The sequence below is a fragment of the Colossoma macropomum genome, unplaced genomic scaffold (assembly GCF_904425465.1).
Source record: "Colossoma macropomum unplaced genomic scaffold, Colossoma_macropomum, whole genome shotgun sequence".
NCBI classification, from domain to species: domain Eukaryota; kingdom Metazoa; phylum Chordata; class Actinopteri; order Characiformes; family Serrasalmidae; genus Colossoma; species Colossoma macropomum.
Window position 1 is genome coordinate 1,720,911 of NW_023495565.1, and position 19,321 is coordinate 1,740,231.

A 19,321-nucleotide genomic window follows, 5' to 3' on the forward strand; every position below is an offset into this window, starting at 1 on the left:
GCTGTTAGCCCCTCTGTCCTGAGGGAAGTTTACTCATTGTCACTGGTAAAAGCCTAGTGTTTTTTCCTGTTTGTGTCTGTTTTTTGTTGTCACTGTAACTTGTAACTTATCCTCTCGGGCAGTGAGGGAAGTCTTTCTGTTTTGTTTACTTGTTTTGTTTGTTGTTAGAGAAGGTTGGTTGTGTTACTTCACCATGACTTCTAAAGGCCAAAATGCTGAGAAATGTGGTAAAGATTCTTGGAAACCTCTTAACTATAAAAATAGCACATTAGTTAAGGGTGGGACTGAAATGCCTCAGTGGACTGAGTCAGAATTTGAAATGGTAATTGACAGCATAGTCAAAAAGCACACCAATGAGCAAAAGAGATCTCAGTACTTTGCATCCAAAGGGTTCCCTGCTGATAGTGAATGGGCCTTTACAGAATGTAAAACAGCTTTGGGTTATGGTATAAAGCATGATTCAGTTAAGGAATGTTTTCATGTAATAAAGCAGTACAGGAAGTACAAGCTTAGATACATGGAGGGTAAGCTAGAGGAAGCTGAGGGAAAGATCCTAGAGTTAATCAACGAGTGTAAAAACCATAAAATAGCTGCCATGAATGCCCAGAGAACCTGTAAAAAACTTCAGCATTCACTAACCGAGGTTGAACAACAACATGCCAACTGTAAATCTGAGTCAAAGCGTCAGCGCCGACCTCCACCTGTAGCCCCTCCTCCGAGTCAGCCATGCTACGCAGAGGATGGAGATCCTCCACTGTTGGCTAGGCTGTATCCAGAGTTGGATGCAGTTCACTCTGATGGATCAGAATCCTCCTCCTCTGATGAGGATTCTAATCCTACTAGTAATAAGCCAGTTCAGATGAGACCAATCACTATTAGATCGTCTGAAGTCCTTAATAAGGGAGGTGAAGTTAAGCAAACCAGAGTACAGATTGATCACATTCCTTTAGATGCAGCTACATTGGATAGACTGTCTAAAGAATTCAAGCACCCAAGGGAGATGGGACTTGATTTCATTGATCTTATTGAGAAAAAAAGAAACCTTTACTCATTGCATCCTAATGATGCTGTAGCCATAGCGAGCCAAGTCCTCAACATAACTGATAGTAGGAAACTTGCTAAAAGGGTGTTAGATGGTTTGGGTGACAGTGGTCAGGATATTGATGTGGGGTGGAAAGTTTTCAGGGAGTGGATTAGCCACAAATGCTGCAAGACCACTGACTGGAAGCAGATAACCAATTGTAGACAAAGGAAAGGGGAATCAACTGCAGAATACTGTGAACGGTTAAGTAAAAGCTGTTTTTTCCAAACAGTGCTACTAAGTCAGTGCTGAAGGTATCTGTATGACAGTTTCAGGCCACTGAATCATGGTGAGGAAACATGGCAAGCAGTCTTTAGAATCTAGATGAGAAGCTCCATATTAAGGTTCTGCTGATAACTGATGCAAGCATTAAATGTGAAGAAAACACAAATACATGTTTTGCATTGAAAGGTTGTATCTGCACCCCAGAATTGAAGACAGGGACAGCTGAAAAGGGGATGGGTGAAGCACAGAGCCTCAGGAAAGAACCATGGTTTTTAGGCCATTGGGGGCCACTCCTGTAGGTGAAGATTTCAACACACTGTGTGGAACCATACCAGCCCCCTCTGAGGGACACATAGTGGGGATAGCAGATAACCTAATTGTGAATGAATAACTTCCCAACATTAATGAACAGTTTACTGCGCAAATATTTCTTTTTGTGTTACAGATAAACTGGAGCCTGTGTTCCCGCCCAGCATGGCACGAACGTCTTGACGCTGCACACCTAAGCTATGAAGAACTGAGTGCATGCTGTTGAAAGTGGACTTCCAGGATGATCTGCCCAAGCAACTGCTGTCGTAGAATTCAACTTGAAATGACACATCACCATGTTGAAGCAAACTCAAGTTCAAGTTTCAAGATCCTACATCTTCAAGAATACTTCCACTGCAAAGTAGCAGAACTAAACAGCTCTAACCATTGGCTGCATTAACACTTTGGACATTTCTTGGCATAATCCTATTCTGTACAGTTATTGCCACTTTAAGTTTTTGTTTCTGTCTTTGACTTCTCACTGTGCATATGTTTCGTACTTGTAGTCATAATACAGTTTTGTGATTCTCCATTAGGGAGAATCAAAGGGGGAATTGAGAGAAAATATTCTCAATACATGTTATTTTCCCTTATGTTATTTTCTTAAGGTCTAAACCATTTTCACTGTAGAGAGCAAATGGCAGAAGTATTGATAACTGTCACACTCTCACCTTGCCCCCTCCCTCCTTTGTTTGTATTTAAATGACCCTTTGTCTCACGACCTTACGGTGATACTATCACCCCCCCCTTATCTCTGCCCCCTACATCTCTATTCATACCCCCCGTCTACAACCCCTCCTTACCCCTCCTTAAAGTCCTTTTGTTCCCCCTTCCCCCTCTTTAGTTTTTCAAAGTATATAAGGTCCTTCCAAAATATTCTTGTTAGACTGGACTGCAGACTGGACTAGACTAGACTGGTGACCAGACCAGACTGGTGACACACTGATAACCAAGCTGTGCCCGTGCATGATTATCTGCATGCACGTGAATAAGACTAGACTTCTGATCCTGCTGATTGACCGCTGATCGACCACGCTGTACCCATACTCTGTATGTGGAAATAAACTCCAGTCAACGCTGAAGCTCCAGTCTCCTGACTCTTGGTGCTGAATTTCTAACAGCTGTTTACCTGAGGAAGTGATGGCACCAGGATGCAGAAGAAGACAAGCTGTAAAGGGAGTGTGATGCGCTGGATAATGTTCTGCTGGGAAACCCAGGGTCTGGGCATTTATGTGGACGTCAATTTGACATGTGCCACTTACATAAACATCACTGTGGGCAATGCACACCCTTTTATAGTAGTGGTATTCCCAGATGGCAGTGCTTTCTTTCAGCAGAAGACTGTGCCCTGTCACACATTGTTCAGGAATGGTTCAGCAACATGAAGAAGGCTCAAGGTGTTGGGCTCCCCATTCCCTCAGTGTCAATCTGATCAAGCATCTGTAAGATGTATTGGAACAAGAAGTCTATGACTCTGTAGGTCAGAGCTGCCTTGGCAGAGGACCAACAATTATATTTTGCATGTGGTTATGATGTTTTGACTCATCTGTGCATAAGATCAGAAAAAAATAAGTGAGCCAAGTATCACTCTGAAAAATAAAGATGCCCAAGCGGAACCAAAAAGGGAGAAATGACATAGAACAGTGGTTCTCAATCTAGGTCTTAACACACTTATTGCAACTATGTAACAAATTAACAGGCCCTTCCTGAGTTGAACTGAGTGTGTAACTAAAGCAGGATGATACAAAAAACTACAGTGGGCCAAAAGATGAATTTTGTTTTGCTAAAGAGGCCTATAACCCCAAGATCAAGGATTATTTTTATCTTACCACACTTTACACATGATCAAAAGAACTGTAGATGTTTTTTAAACATGATGTAAATGAGATGTGTGAGTGTGAAGAACCTTTTAAAACTTTAAATAACTTCTTTTCTACAACAGAGAAGCTTCGACATCATGTAAAGGTTCCAATTAAAGATTTTTTCCTAGCCATACCAAGAAACATTTAGGAACTTGTATTTGTAAGAGTGTAGGTGAAGACTTTTGTTTCATGTTGGTTTAAGAGAAGTATAGAACAAACAGGCAGCCAGAAATGATATTGTTAAATAATTGAAAGTTGGCCGTCTGTGATCCTGTGGCATGTTACAATGACAAGATCTACCGCTGCCACAGATTTTGAAGAGCCTACAAGCTTACAAACTAGGACACTAAGCAACCATGGAGTCTTGCTAATGCCTTTAAAAGCAGTGGAGATCAGTGATAAAAAAAACACGTTTACATGAACACCATTGGTTTGATATTCATCAAAAAAAGACTAGATTATGTAAACAGCACACTTCTGTTGTGGCCTAAGCTTAATGTCAGTGGCATGTCTAGGATTTTAGCTATGGGCAGAAAGGGGCCAAGAGTACACAGATGGGTGGCACCACCTAATTATACATAAGACAAAGTTACATTTGCAGAAAATCTTATTTGTGCTTTGGCGCAAAATAAATGGCAACCTAATGAAACTACTGTATTGGTATTATATTTGCTCTGTGGTTCCTATTCCTGCCACTAAATTCAGTATACAGATGTGCACTGACTGGATCAAAACCATGATTCGTCTTAAAACAGATTCTGTTGTCCCAGCTTTTCCAAGCTACAATTCACAGTATGCAAAATAGAAAAACAAGACTTGCATACCATGGTTCTACCTTGGCACTGCTGTACCTCCTTAAACCGTCATCTTGCATGTCAGTCTCTTTTTCCTTTACTTCAGCCTCTTCTCCAACCTTCTCTCCCTCCATTAGGTCACAATACTTTTTAGTTTCAGCCTCTTCTTCTGCTTTTTCTATGTATGTTTCTCTTTTTTGAGAAAAACCTCTGATAATGTTTCCCTTTCTCTTTTGTGTTGGGCCTTGCACACAATACAGGACACAACACAAGAAAACAAATGTGTTAATCAAATATCGTAGGTAACACAGTGTTAACTTACAATGACTATGTCTTATTAACATTTTTAGTTAACTATCAGCTATTAGGCTTGCAATAAGTATATCTTACAGCACTAACAGAACTAACATTGATTAGGTAACTATTCATGCATTTTATTTGTGCCCATGCTTATATAATTGAATTTGACAAGACACCAAATATACTGAATAATGAATAGTCAGTTCACTCTGAGAGCACAAACAACCAGTATTAATAATAATATACTTGTGCAAGCTAATAATAACTAGGTATACTGGTAAAAAAAGATAGTTCTTTGAAGGTTCTTTAGAAAAAATAATGGTTCTGTATATAACCATCAACACCCAAAGAAACATTTGCATGGTGAATGTGTTGTACATGGTTCTATATAGAACCTTTTTAAAAATGGTTCTATATAGCACCAAAAAGCATTCCTCTATTGTTACAATTGTTATCTTCTATTCTATTGTTTTGTTGTTATTGTACATCATTCTATATAGAATCATTTTTAAAAAGGTTCTGTATAGAACCATATACAGGACATTCTCTGTCATATCCCCCCCTCTGGTGAGACTCCACTTGGACTCTCCCTGGACTCCTCTTGGACTTTCTATATAAAACCTTTTTGAAAATGGTTACAGTGTCAAGCATGCAGCAATAAAATAACCCTTTAGGGTGCTATATAGAACCCTTTTCAAAAAGGTTCTGTATAGAATTGTCTGTAGCATATTTTCCATCAATCTGAAGAACGCTTTCATGATGCAAACAACCCTTTAATCATGCAAAGGGAATCTTTAAGTGTATGCATTATGCATTATGCATTAAGTGGTTCTTTTGGATCACTTAGACTTTTGGACATATAGTGTAACTACCTGGCCATTAAATTTTTTTTTTTTATTTGTTTATTTTTTTTTGTCCACTGTGTGTCCAATTTTACCATATCTTGTAATAAACACCACAGCTTTTGACCAGTGCTCTAAATCCAGACCTTTTAAAATGTACATATGTGAGCTATAGTAGCTAGTTAAATACATGGTCATGAATAATTATATGAATGCAAGCTAATATTACCTAGCTAATTATCAAAGTCAGACTATGTATGCTATGTCAGTTGCAATGTTTAAAAAATCTGTAGTCTCTGTGGCACAGGTATCAAGGGGGTGTGACAATGATGGCCATACCATACTCCATGAAGGGGTTGATTCCTGTTGTAGTTGAAGGGGAATACAACTACTTAATTAAATTGTTAACCTCAGAGGACTGAGGTGAAGTGCACCATCCTAGAGAAACTTACTGAGTCAGAATTGTTCACTGTGGTGGTGATAGGAACTAGAGAGTTTTGTGCATCTAAAAGCCAGATCACTGAAAGCTATTACATGAAATGGTTACAAGTATGCTGCCTGATGTCTGAGACGTTGTTTTAAAAAAGTTCTGAGACAAATCTTTGGACCAAAATATATTTTTAAAATCCCTTCATGGTAAAGGGGTGTGCTAAGGCCGCTGTAAGCCCCAATGGTGTCTTTAATTTCACTAAAACAGTTAAGTTGCCATTAGTAATATTTACTTAATTACTTAATTAGGGACATAAATATAGTTATAGAATTAAAGTTTCAAGATGATTGCTATTGCACCGAGTGGAGCTTTCCAGCACCCCTAGAAGTTATGTTGGTTTCTGTTTATTAGCTCTATTTTATCTTATTTGTCACCAGTTCTCTTAATATTTCCTTCACATGAAATGTTATGTCATGTGAAAGGTTTCGATGCAGTTTACATGTTTTGTTATTTTAGTGCTGTTTTATGTTTTTTTTTGTGTTTGTTTGTTTGTTTGTTATGATATTATGCAATGGGTTATAAGTATAGTTGGTTACAATATTACCAATAATTTGACTGGCACAAGTGCATGCAATGTAATCTTCTCCATCTTTTGAAAACTGAATCTTCAGCTCATTACTGAAACAATTTTGTCAGTTAGTACTGTTAATTACATAAATAGTTAAGCAGTAGAACAGGAGAGGGAGTGTGTTATCACTAAATAACATCAAGGCTGTGATTTGGCCACAGATCATCACAGCCGTGATCTTATAGCGATAACGCACAACCTCGAGTGCTCTATTGCTTTTACACAACAGTTAAATAAATAAAATAAGAAATAAATAAACTGGGCCATGAACGTGGCATTTAATATGTTTTAATGTTAGCAATTCGTTCCGCAAAATTATAGTTCCTTAACAAGCAGCTTGTTGCTACGTCAGAGTAACAAGCTCCGCTCACTCGCTGCACAGGCGGCAGTTCGTTCTCCAGCTCCTTACACAGACCAACTGATAGTTTGGGAATTTAGTGTAGTCTCATCTTCAAATCGGCTGACCAAATCGGCTGTAGGTCAAATGTAATCTTAAAAGTGTCCATTTTCTGTTTGTGCCCAAAGTAAGAAGTAAAAACGTTCAAATGGCTTGAGCATCTCCTACAGCTGTCAAAGTCATTGCTTAGCAACAGCATCTCAGCGGAGTGATACAGTGTTTTTGAAAAACCTGTGATTTTATGGCGGAATAACAGCACGTTTAGAATGCTTCTCAACCAAACAGCTTGCGTGGCTGGAACTAACTGTTGTATAAAATTAAGTAAGACACTTATTAAACCTTTAATAATCTTTTGGAGCCAAGTACTAAAAACAAATTGTGTTATGAGTTTTACTGATGTCAGCTTGTGATTAAGTTCACTTTACTTAAAGGGGTATTCCAGGACCAAGAACTAGTGTTTAATACATTAAGCAGTATTCTGTAGTGCAGCATTATATCCCTCAGCCTCATTAGTTTGACAGAATTCACAATTTTATATCACTTTCATGTTTTCATTCATCACTGTTCTCTCACTACAGAACAAACTCTCACAAAATGCATTATGCAAAACACATTATACAACATTTGAGACTCCCTGTAGTGTCAACATAGCCATTGCACTATATGTTAATAAAACAACCAAGCTAGTATTAGTGTAACTCTTACCTCAGCCTTGAAAAATGAAAGAATGTAAAGAAAGCAACGATTCTATCTTTATTCAGTACGCTCTTTTTGAAGAGGGTTCTTCAAGGGTTCTTTATTGAAGAAAATGGTTCTTTATAGAACCATGAACACTCAAAGAACCCTTTGCACAATTTAGGGGGTTAAATAAAGCGTTCTTCAGATTGATAGAAAATGTGCATGAATGTGAAACAGGCGGTTCTATATAGAACCCCAAGATTTATGACAGGATTGTTGAGATGTCAGTGTCCTGTCTTTGGTGGGGTCACTTCCCCCACACCCTGCCATGTGTACAATCAAAGGTGTGACAGTGTGTCTCTAGCCATGTGTTAAAGACGTCTGGTAGCTTTCACAAAATTGTTTGACGTGAGTAAGTTTCCTGTATCGTTAGACTAACTGTCTGGAAACATTGGTAGTGGGCGATCTTAGAAATGTTTAATGTAAGGCATTTTAAAGGTTTAATTTCAGATTGTGGATTTAAATTTTAAGGGGGGGGTGTGGTGAAGATGCAGTAATCACACCTATCAGCACGGGCCAATCAAACACAAAGGATTGCAATATGCTATGGCATGGGTGTGAAAATGAGAAAATGGCGTATATAGCCGACCAAAAGTAACACATTTTCACCAGCGACCTTTCAATTGGAAGCAACATTGCCCACGTTCTTGGTGTGTTCTACAGCCTTTACCCAAATTTCTTGTAAGTAAATTTGCAAGTATTTCAAACAGTGTTTCAACTTTTTGCTTAAAGGACTTTCTTGGTCTAGGTGCATCTGAGCTTGAAACAATCTTTGCTATTAGAAGCATTGAGGGATTGTCTCAACTTGGTAAGTTTTTGTCATTGTTTTTTATTTATTTTTTTCGTTATTTGTAGTTGTTGATGTTCATCTAAATAATGCATACATTTCTGTTGTTACAGAACCTGCAAATACGTCGGATTATAAGAATCCTCTTGGTAAGTCAGTGGTTGTGTTATAGTTTTTTCTGTGTTAGTTGTTGAGGGGTTAATACTAATTAATATATTTTCTATAGTAGGTTTAACCCATTTGGTTGAAACAACGGGGCTCTTAACTCCACCTGGATTTGATGCTGTACCCAGTACTTCTGTGGGGTGCGAACCACGTGGTGTGGTAGACGAAATCACGTCTAGATCGCCAGCATTTAGGCCCAGTTCGACAAGTAGCCCTGAAGCATCACGGGACCGTGTGACCGACGATAATCCAGCTTCACGCGGGAAACGTCCAAGGAAATGTCCAAGTGCAAATGACAAGATGGTTTCACATGGAAAGCGCCTTAGGTTTGATGATGATCACAAATCTGTAGGTAAGAAAAATAAGTGGTGTCTATTCACAGTATTAAACCAACATTAGCAGTTGTGTGTAATGTTTTTCTTAAACTTTTGTAGATTTGCACGCCAGTGATTGACCGGTGTATGGTGAAGGTGTACAGAGGGCTGTTGATCCTGATCTGGACATCGCTGGATGGTCTGATGAGTTGTTGGACACTTGGAACAAGAACAGCTTTTCAGAAAAGGTGGACGAAACAGTGGTTACCGGACCAAATAACACTGGACCAAGCACAATATTGGAAGTACTGAGAGACATTGATGGGGAGGGCTTAAGGCCAAATCAGGAACACGAATGCAAGGTAAACAGTTCTTACCTTTCTAATGAAATCTTAGAGCTTAGAAATTTGGTGGTACAACAGTCTCAGGAGAACACAAAATATGTTATAGAACAACGTAGACAAGCTGCTATTAATCGTAGATTAAATAATACTGTTCATAAACAATCTGAACAGATTCAAAAAATATTAGAGGAAAACCGTACACAGGCCGAACAGATTAAGCAATTAGTAGAGCTAAACCGTTCACAGTTGGAACAAATATCACAGCATGCACTGAAGACACAAGCTATGCACGAGGAACGTGCTTCTCATTTAAAAGCATTAACAGATCTGATATTAGAAATCCACAAGAGATTAGGGTTAATATATTCACCAAAATTGATGGCAGCTGGACCATCCACAAAATAGATTTGTATGGTATTTGTTTTATACTTTTTGTGTACATATTAGATAAATCATCTCATCAGAAAAACCTAAATTAGTGTTTTAAATTAAACAAACAAACAAACAAACAAAATGGGGTCTAAAAGGTGTCGGGGGTCAGACAACAATCGGCATGTTAGCAACACTAATGATGCGTGGGGTCAGATGTCCGTAAGTGAGCGATTGCAATGTTTATATGACAAGCATGAGTCGGCTGCTAATACTACAAGTAATGATCCGCAAGACACAGTCACACAACACAACGCAAACATTAATGGTTATATCGCACCAGGCAGTTCACAAACCACGCTGGATACATGGTTGTCAAATAATGAACGCAATACAGCACCCACTAGCAAAACGTCATAGATGTGTTGATAATTATGAGCTAGATTTTATGTGTAATAACGCCATAAACAATGCTTGGGAACAGATGTCTATTAGTGAACGACTGTCATACTTAAATGACGAGCATGATTCCTCTCCAATTTTCTTAGAAAGCCCCACACAAAATAGCACAGAACAGACAGGCACTGGCTTGCGGACACATAGATTCCCAACACTTGACCCCACAGCACCCAACTTTGGTTTATCTGACGGTGACATAGCAGAGTTGATCAGAAATGGCAGTGACGTAGATGGTTATAGATACAGACAAATCCCACAGAGTGGGATTTAATGACATTGTCCATTTTGAACAAAAGTTTGGTGTTAAAATAGTTGTATTCCACAAGAGTAGTTCGAGTAGTTTAGAGAAATACCAAACCAAGGATAAACCACATGCTTAGACTGTGTTTCTGTATCTCTATGATGGCCATTATAACCTGATAAAAAATTTGAAAGCATTCATGGGTGACCATGTTTGAAAATACAGCTGCGATGTGTGTCAAGATGTTTTATGCCATAAGAAACCCAGACGTGTCAAATATTGTGACGACTGTTCATGCTACTGAAAATCCGACTGCTGTTACAATCAACATAAGAAACATAAAGAACAGCGAACTACAGGACTAGTCCTCATGCGATCTAACAAAGTATTGTAAAAAATGTGGGTGGCATTATCATGTTAGTGTAACAAAGCCCAAACCCCACAGATGTGCTTCTGGACGTTGTGTTCATTGTGGTGAAGAATTAATATCGGACACCATACATGAATGCTACATACAGCCGATCAAATTAAAGGAGCCCAGCAATTCGTACATCTTTTTTGACTTTGAAACCCTATTTGAAAAAGGCAAGCATGAGGCTAATTTTGTCTGTGCAGTTACATTTGATGGCAGAGAGTTCACAGCAGAAGCGGCTGACTGTGTAGAACTACTCATCAACGGGTTTAGACGGCCCAAGTATCAGGATTACACATGGTTGGCACACAACGCAGCTGGTTTTGACAATTTCCTATTGCTGGAATATTTTTCTAAAGTGGGGATTGTTGCCAAGATCACAATGATGATGTATGTAATGTAGACTGATCTATATGTATGACGAAACGTACAAACAGCGCTACATAGACTCGTACTCATTCATCCCAATGCGTTTAGCCAAAACGGCGTCAGCATTAAATCTGTCATGTTCAGAGAAAGGGTATTTTCCACACAAATTTAATCTGAAACAAAATGAAAACTATGTGGGCCCATACCTAGACAGGAGTTTTTACGGCTACGACACAATGAATGACAAAGACAGGAAGCTGTTCGATGAGTGGTACAGCACAGTCTCTGGCGGCGTGTTTGACTTCAAAAAGGAGTTTACGGTAGAAATGATGTTGATTTACTACGAGAAGGATGCATTAAATATCGCGACGAGTTCATTCAGTGTACAAAGCTTTTAATTACACAACTTTAGCCTCGTGTTGCATGGCGATGAAATTTTCTTCCTAGAGATGCACTAGCACTGACACATAACAACGCATACATTAACCAACACAAGACATTCTCAAATGTTTCCATTGAATGGCTTGAGTATGTTAAGAGTACAAGAGACGCTGACATTCATCATGCCCTAACTCATGGGGAAATTAAGTTTGGTGCGTATTATGAAAAGGGCGGTGTACGAAAAGCCTTAGAATTTAATGGCTGCAAGCATCATAGTCATGAATGTCATTACATCCCAAACCAGGCCCATCCTATGTCAAAGGTGCTGTACGGCGAATTGCGAAAACAGTTTGACGCCAAGGTAGAGACACTTGTTCGTGCATATGGTCTGGAGGTTGAAGTAATGTGGGAATGCCAGGGGGCTGATGCTAAGAGAAATGATTTAAATGTTGTAGCATTTATGTCTACGTACACAGCGCCTGAAAGGTTAAAACCAAGAGATGTGCTCTTTGGGGGTAGAACTAATGCATACAAACTGTACTACAAAGCAAAAGACTGTGAGAAAATCAGATATTTGGACTTCACCAGTTTGTACCCATTCTGTCAGGCTAGGAAGAAATACCCCGTAGGACATCCTCAAATAATTTTCAAAAATTTCAGACCCGTTGAGGAATACTACGGACTTGTCAAGGCTACTGTGCATCCACTTAGAAAACCTCTACACCCTGTTTCACCATATCATTGTAATGGTAAATTAATGTTCCCACTCTGCCGTACATGTGCAGAGCTGGAAAATCAACAATCAGAGTTCGTGCACAATGATGACGACAGGTCCATCACAGGAACATGGGTCAGTATTGAATTACTGAAAGCTGTTGAGAAAGGTTATGTGATTGCTAAAATCCATGAGGTGTGGCATTTCCCAGACAGTTCAGAGACATTGTTCTGTGAGTACATCAAGACATTTTTACAGTACAAACAGGAAGCAAGCGGTTATCCAGCGCATGCTGTCACAGAAGAAGAGAAGGCAGAGTACATCAGGGATTATTTTGAAAAGGAAAAGATTCAGCTGAATCCTGACAAGATATGTCTTAACCCAGCACACAGGTCTATTAACAAATTGTTGTTAAACAGTTTGTGGGGTTGTTTTTCAATGAGGGAAAACTTGCCAATGTCTGACTTGTTGACAGACCCTGAATAACACATCTTTGGCGACGGATATGATGTTAAACATTTTTCATTTGTGTCGGATACTACGGCGCTGATTCAGTGGTGTTATTCTCATGGTGACTATTGTCCAACTCGTGACATTAACGTATTTCTTGGTGCTTTTACAACAGCTCACGCACATTTAGAACTGTCAGACTCGACACGCTGATTGATCTTGTAGATCATCACGTGGTAAATCGTGATAGTAGTCAACACATACTGGCTCATGCAGATGGGATTGTGAGAAATAAAAAGAACCTCACACTGAAAAACAAGTCAGTGGTGAAATGCTTTAAAGTTGTATACAACAAGCGGGTCTTGTTGTCTGACTTTTCAACACTTCCTTATGGGTACTAAAGATGTCCATGACTATCGCGGGGTGCTAGAGGTTGACAGGTTTGATTTTAGATTACAACATCCTTTTTCATGTGTAGTAAGTGGTCCAAATTCTGGAAAAAACATATTTTGTAAAACAGTTGATTGAACACACTGATGAGTCGATTTCAAATAAAATTGAAAACATAGTGTACATTTATGATTGCTGGCAGCTGCTTTATGATGAAATGCTAAAAATAAGAAACATTCATTTTGTTCAAGGGATACTAACAACTTTAAATGATGACACACTTCTACCGCTTAACAGAAATAATTTGTTGATTATTGATGATGTTATGAAAGATGCTAGCAAATATGCTGAGGTAGAAAAGGTATTTACACAGTACGTACACTATCGAAACTTAAGTGCCATTTACCTAATACAAAATTTGTTTTTTCAAGGAAAATCTAGCAGGACCATTAGTTTGAACACAAATTACCTCATATTATTTAAAAATCCTAGAGACAACAATCAGGTCGGTGTGTTAGGTAGACAGATGTACCCCAGTAATACAAAGTTTTTCATGGAGTGTTTTCAAAATGCTGTAAGAGATCCATTTGGCTACCTCATGATTGATTATAAAGCAAAGACTCCTGCAGAATTTCGTCTCAGAACGGATCTGCTTTCAAACAGACCTGTTGTTTCCGTTCAGAAAAAATGCAGATAGGTCAATACGTCAGACAGACTATATAGAAACCTGTCACTTCTTAAACTTCTATTTAAAGCTAAGCCTGCGCAGAGATGTGTTATTTTACAAACGGCATCTAATGATCTCATCTTAACTCTGTGTGAAATAGCTTTCAATGTACTTAGTGGGACTATACCTCTCACACCGACGCAATATTGCATGTTAAAGAAGAAGAAGTCTGAAATAGAATTTTTTGCTGATAAAAAGTTGGTGCATCACGAAAGAAGAAAGCTATTAATCAGAAAGGAGGGGGTTTTCTTCCCTCCTTGTTAAAGAGTGATAATGTTAAAGAGTGATAATCCGCGGGAGTCTATCAGTCAAGTTGTAGAAAATGACTTGGACGTGTCTATACGAAATATTTTGAGCAGGAATGATCTTGATGCCCATGTATGCTGTTGTTTGGCAAAGATATTTAACCATTGCTAAACAGGGTGATATGGAGACCAACACTTTAACAGTCATTACCACCGACAGATAATGTTAATAATAAGGAAACATATGTTCAGACAGATGACAAAAATGATGTAATCAATGATGTTCTCAGAAATGTACCCTCTCGAAGCAAGAATGTTGAATATGTTTTAGACAAAATGTCTAAGTCAAAAGACGTGTCTTCTTGGAATGAATCAGGAGAATTTGTTTTAAATGGACAACCAATCACCGGGTCACATATTCTGGACTTGGTGAAAAGTATTACAGCACCGCACAGGGTTAGCGACGATCGTAGACCTCTGGGGTGGGCTGGGTTTCTAAAGGCCTTTGCTGTTTTAAATATACTACTTTCTACCATACCAAACAAGCATGTCAGACAAAAAATTATTCTGTTAGAAAATAAAAAGTCTGATGATTATGCTACTCCTGTGAAAGACGTTTCACAAACACCTGCTAGCAGTGCTGAAACCCCCATGTTTATCTCACCCACTATAGACAGAAGTAAATGGTTAGACCTCTAATGTTGGCTTTGTTTATTTTGTTATATATATTTATGTACATACATGTATATTTTCTTTTTATCATGGCTATGTAAATATTTCTTTCACATTGTTTGAAAACTGTCATCTAATGTTTACTGGTGTTATACATTTGTAAATAAATGACTCTTAGTTTAAATGGTTTGTTTGTTTGTTTTCATTTATCAACCATACATTACACAGAGACACAAATTATACATTAAACATTTGTCTTATTTGAACATGCTGCACACATTTAAACAACTTGTTCTTACAAATACACGGATACAAATCTTTCACAAAAGTTGAAATCATATTGTCATTTTTTATTAAATCAAAACTATATTTAGACATTACATCTTCATAATTGCACCCATTAGCCATGTGGTGTAAAGAAAATACACAGTGTTGTCCACAAGTGGTTGATGTAAAATCTTGTACTTGTCTGGTTGAGTACCGTTGTGTTATGCACAATGTTTTAAGAAAGTCGCTAATCATTTTCGGAAACGTCATAGTCTGGTCCATTTCCAAAACTGTCAAAAAAACACCCGACACGATCTTCACTTATGTAGACGGCAAGCCAGTGTTCTCCGGGAAGATCGGATGTATGTGTATTAATAATGACCATTTTTGGTAATTTCCTTAGGACATTTGTTTGTAATTGGTCACATGCTAACACACCAAGAAAATGTGTGTTAACAGCCACTTTGTCCATGACGTCAGTCAGCTCTAAACTGTTCATTAGTAGAAATCCACTAAAACTTGTCTTCGGTTAGACACTTCAATAATACTGTCCAAAACAGCATACACAATCAAATTTATGGTGTATGGAGGGGGTTGTTTGAAACATGCCTCCAGTCTTATATTACCCGATTTTACCAAAGACACATGTTGACTGCATTCTTCATCAGGCTTAAGATTAAATGCATACAGTTTATACCCCTGTAGGAAGTCCAAACTGTCAATAGGTAATGCCTGGTTTTTCAGATGCCTTCCAGATGCAAGAGCTAACTGATAAAATTCACATACGGCAGAACCAGAATGAAACTCGGGTTGATGCGGTTTAGCTGGATATTGTTGTCCATCCACATACACTGCTAGAAACTCCAAGTCATAATGTTTGAATGCAAAGGTAACACTTTCTTTGAAGGGTGTCTACATGACACATTCATATCACCTTACATAAACACTTCATAACATGTTCATGAATGCTTAAATCAACATTCATAAACTATACATGTTTTACATGATATTAATATGGACTACTATGTCATTTTACCGAAAGATGTTTTTCAAAATAAAAGTCCTCATTTTATTTATTATTTTCAGTGAAACTCCTCGTTTCTGGACTGTCAGCATAAAATGACCTGGCTTTATCCCTTTGGACAGAAAGTGTTTTGACACTTTTTGCCTAGACTTTCAACTTTTTTTTTTTTCTCAAGCATTTGTATTTTGCAATATGCTATTCTTTCTGCTTTTTACACTAATTCATATATAAAATATACTGTTCATTCAACACTCTATACATTATTGTGGAAAGTGTTACTTAAACTAAGTTTAACTTTCTTGGGGTAAATGCTAACACTGTTATCCCAATTACTTTGGACGTTTTATTTTTAGTGATGTTCTTCCTCACTTACGGTTTTGGAGAAGGCACAAGTATAACTGTGCATTAGTTATCCTGTGTAACTGAGGTTAAATGTGACAAGCACTGTTATCACAAGGAATGATTCCTTTTTTGGCATTACTTCAAAGTACAATCGAGTGGTGCCTCTTTGACTTTCCTCACTCAGGGTGCTGATAATTTTGTAAGAAACGTCCTTTATAAATGTGCCTTGCTTTGCCTTCACCATAACAGTGATGGAAGTCACTTTATCCTTACTAAAGTGCATGTTACATGAATGGATGGATCTTGAATGGAATGGATAAGTATTATGGGCCTGTCCCACCACCACACAAAGTTTGAGACTTTAAGTTGATTGACTGTTCATAGCATATTTATGAGTAATTCACTGTCCATATAGTAAAGTGACATGCAAGACAACATTCATAAGTGATTCATAGCATTTTAAGAAGCTGTTAATATAACATATAGTAAAGTGACATGCAAAGCAGCATTCATAAGTGATTTACAATTAAATTTCTACAATTATGTTTCCTACCTTTGCAGCAAGACCCAATGACTGTGAAAAGGAGTCAATAAACACCACAAGTAGGAAGGTCCTTTTTTTATTGGCCAGACCTCTGTTCAGAACAGGCACTTAAACATGCTGCTCAAAATCAAATCAGGAAACTACAAACTCTTCTGAACATGGAACTGCAAAATAGGCAAAAATAAAATAATCCTCCTTTACAGTAAAATAAAGCTCTGCTGATCGTTCAACACAGTTTCAACAATGAAAACTGTCTTAAACACTGGAATTAATATAGCCTATATCTGCTAATTTACCCTTTAACCCTGCAGGCCTGCAGGCTTCTGGTCACAGCAGGACAGTCAACAGACTTGCCCAGCTAGCTATTAAGTTAGCTAACAAAAAAGCAAAGGGAAAAATTAAGACAAACATCGGTAATTTGGATACGAATGGGCTTATATGAATTCATTATCACTCCAGTTGGTTTCCCGATATATTTAATCTGTAACGAGAAACTATCAAATACTGAAAAGTCGCGAGGCTGAAATCAGCTTCTCGTTCGCCAGCTTGTTTTTCGAATTTACCCGTTCCACCTTAAATGCTGCAGCAGTTACATTCTGGCACCTCTGGCGCCATTTAAGGTGGAACGGGTAAATTCGAACAAGAAGCTGGCGAACGAGAAGCGACTTCAGCCTCGTAAAAAACGAACTTGGAGAGACATTTTCCAAGAATTACTTTACTTTTTTACAAGATTATTTCACTTTTCGGCAAAGTTTCGTGGTGGAGATGCGAGACACGCGGCTATAGCTGAGCTAAAGGTTAAAGCAGAGCAAAGTAAGTCTTTCGTTTATATACTTTTATACTACCACATTAGCACATACTGAGACATATTACAGCCAGGATAGTAAAATGATTTTTGTTGACACTTCGCCGACCCCTGGACCACGTCACTAGTCAAACGTTAGCGAGAGTGGACCTTGCATTTGGGACTAGCTTGTTTAACGTATCACTCCGCATCGCACTGCTGTGCGTCATAAGTAATGCTCGTTTAACTACTTCAACTCGACTGGCACGGCCACAAAACAGTAAGCTAAGTTAAATCGGTATCAGTTATTTAAGTTCGAAAAAAAAGAATGTTGTTATCAAGAGCCGCATAAGGTCTATTAATCTTTGGGGTTCAAGTGAATCATGTAACTTAGTTAATTAGGTGACGTTAACATTAGCCTGATGCATTTTAATAGCTAATGTAAGGTAGCGTTAGCCTGCTAGCTAGTTAGCAAAGTTTCTTGGCTACAGTTACTGATCATAAGCAAAGTAGCTAATTTAACTGCTGTACTGCTAGTTATCTATCATACCTCTGCTATGGCAGTCTGTCTAGCCCACTAACATAACGTTCATGCGCTTCCAGTATAAATAGGCTTATCCTGTGTAGAGTTCCACACATCTGACTGCTCCTGTTTGATCTTTGTATAGCCAGAAGAGGACAGACAACCAGCAGCAGTGCCAGTATCATGATATCTTCAGACTCTTGCAGTGACTTGTGCCGTTTTGTTTATTTTCTTCATATTTTTGTTTTGTTTTTCAGAGAATTTAAAATAATTTCAGTCTAAGAAGAAAAGGAGCAAAGTGAAGGCAATACCCTTAAGTAATGGCCACATGAGATGGTGTGTTTTATTTTTCGTTTTAGAAAAGAGTTGAAGATTTTATTGAACACATCTGTATTTTGCAGTTCCATGTTCAGAAGAGTTTGTAGGTTCCTGATTTGATTTTGAGCAGCATGTTTAAGTGCCTGTTCTGAACAGTGGTCTTGCCAATAAAAAAAAAAGGACCTTCCTACTTGTGGTGTTTATTGACTCCTTTTCACAGTCATTGGGTCTTGCTGCAAAGATAGGGAAAATAATTGTAGATATTTAATTGTAAATCACTATCACTATTTATACACATGCTCTGTAAGCATCTCTTAAAAATGTTATGAATCACTTATGAATGTTGCTTTGCATGTCACTTTACTACATGGTATATTAACAGCTTCTTAAAATGTTATGAATCACTTATGAATGCTGCTTTGCATGTCACTTTACTATATGTTATATTAACAGCTTCTTAAAATGCTATGAATCACTTATGAATGTTGTCTTGCATGTCACTTTACTATATGGACAGTGAATTACTCATAAATATGCTATGAACAGTCAATCAACTTAAAGTCTCAAACTTTGTGTGGTGGTGGGACAGGCCCATAATACTTATCCATTCCATTCAAGATCCATCCATTCATGTAACATGCACTTTAGTGAGGATAATGTGACTTCCATCACTTTTATGGTGAAGGCAAAGCAAGGCAAATTTATAAAGGACATTTCTTACAAAATTATCAGCACCCTGAGTGAGGAAAGTCAAAGAGGCACCACTCGATTGTACTTTGAAGTAATGCCAAAAAAGGAATCATTCCTTGTGATAACAGTGCTTGTCACATTTAACCTCAGTTACACAGGATAACTAATGCACAGTTATACTTG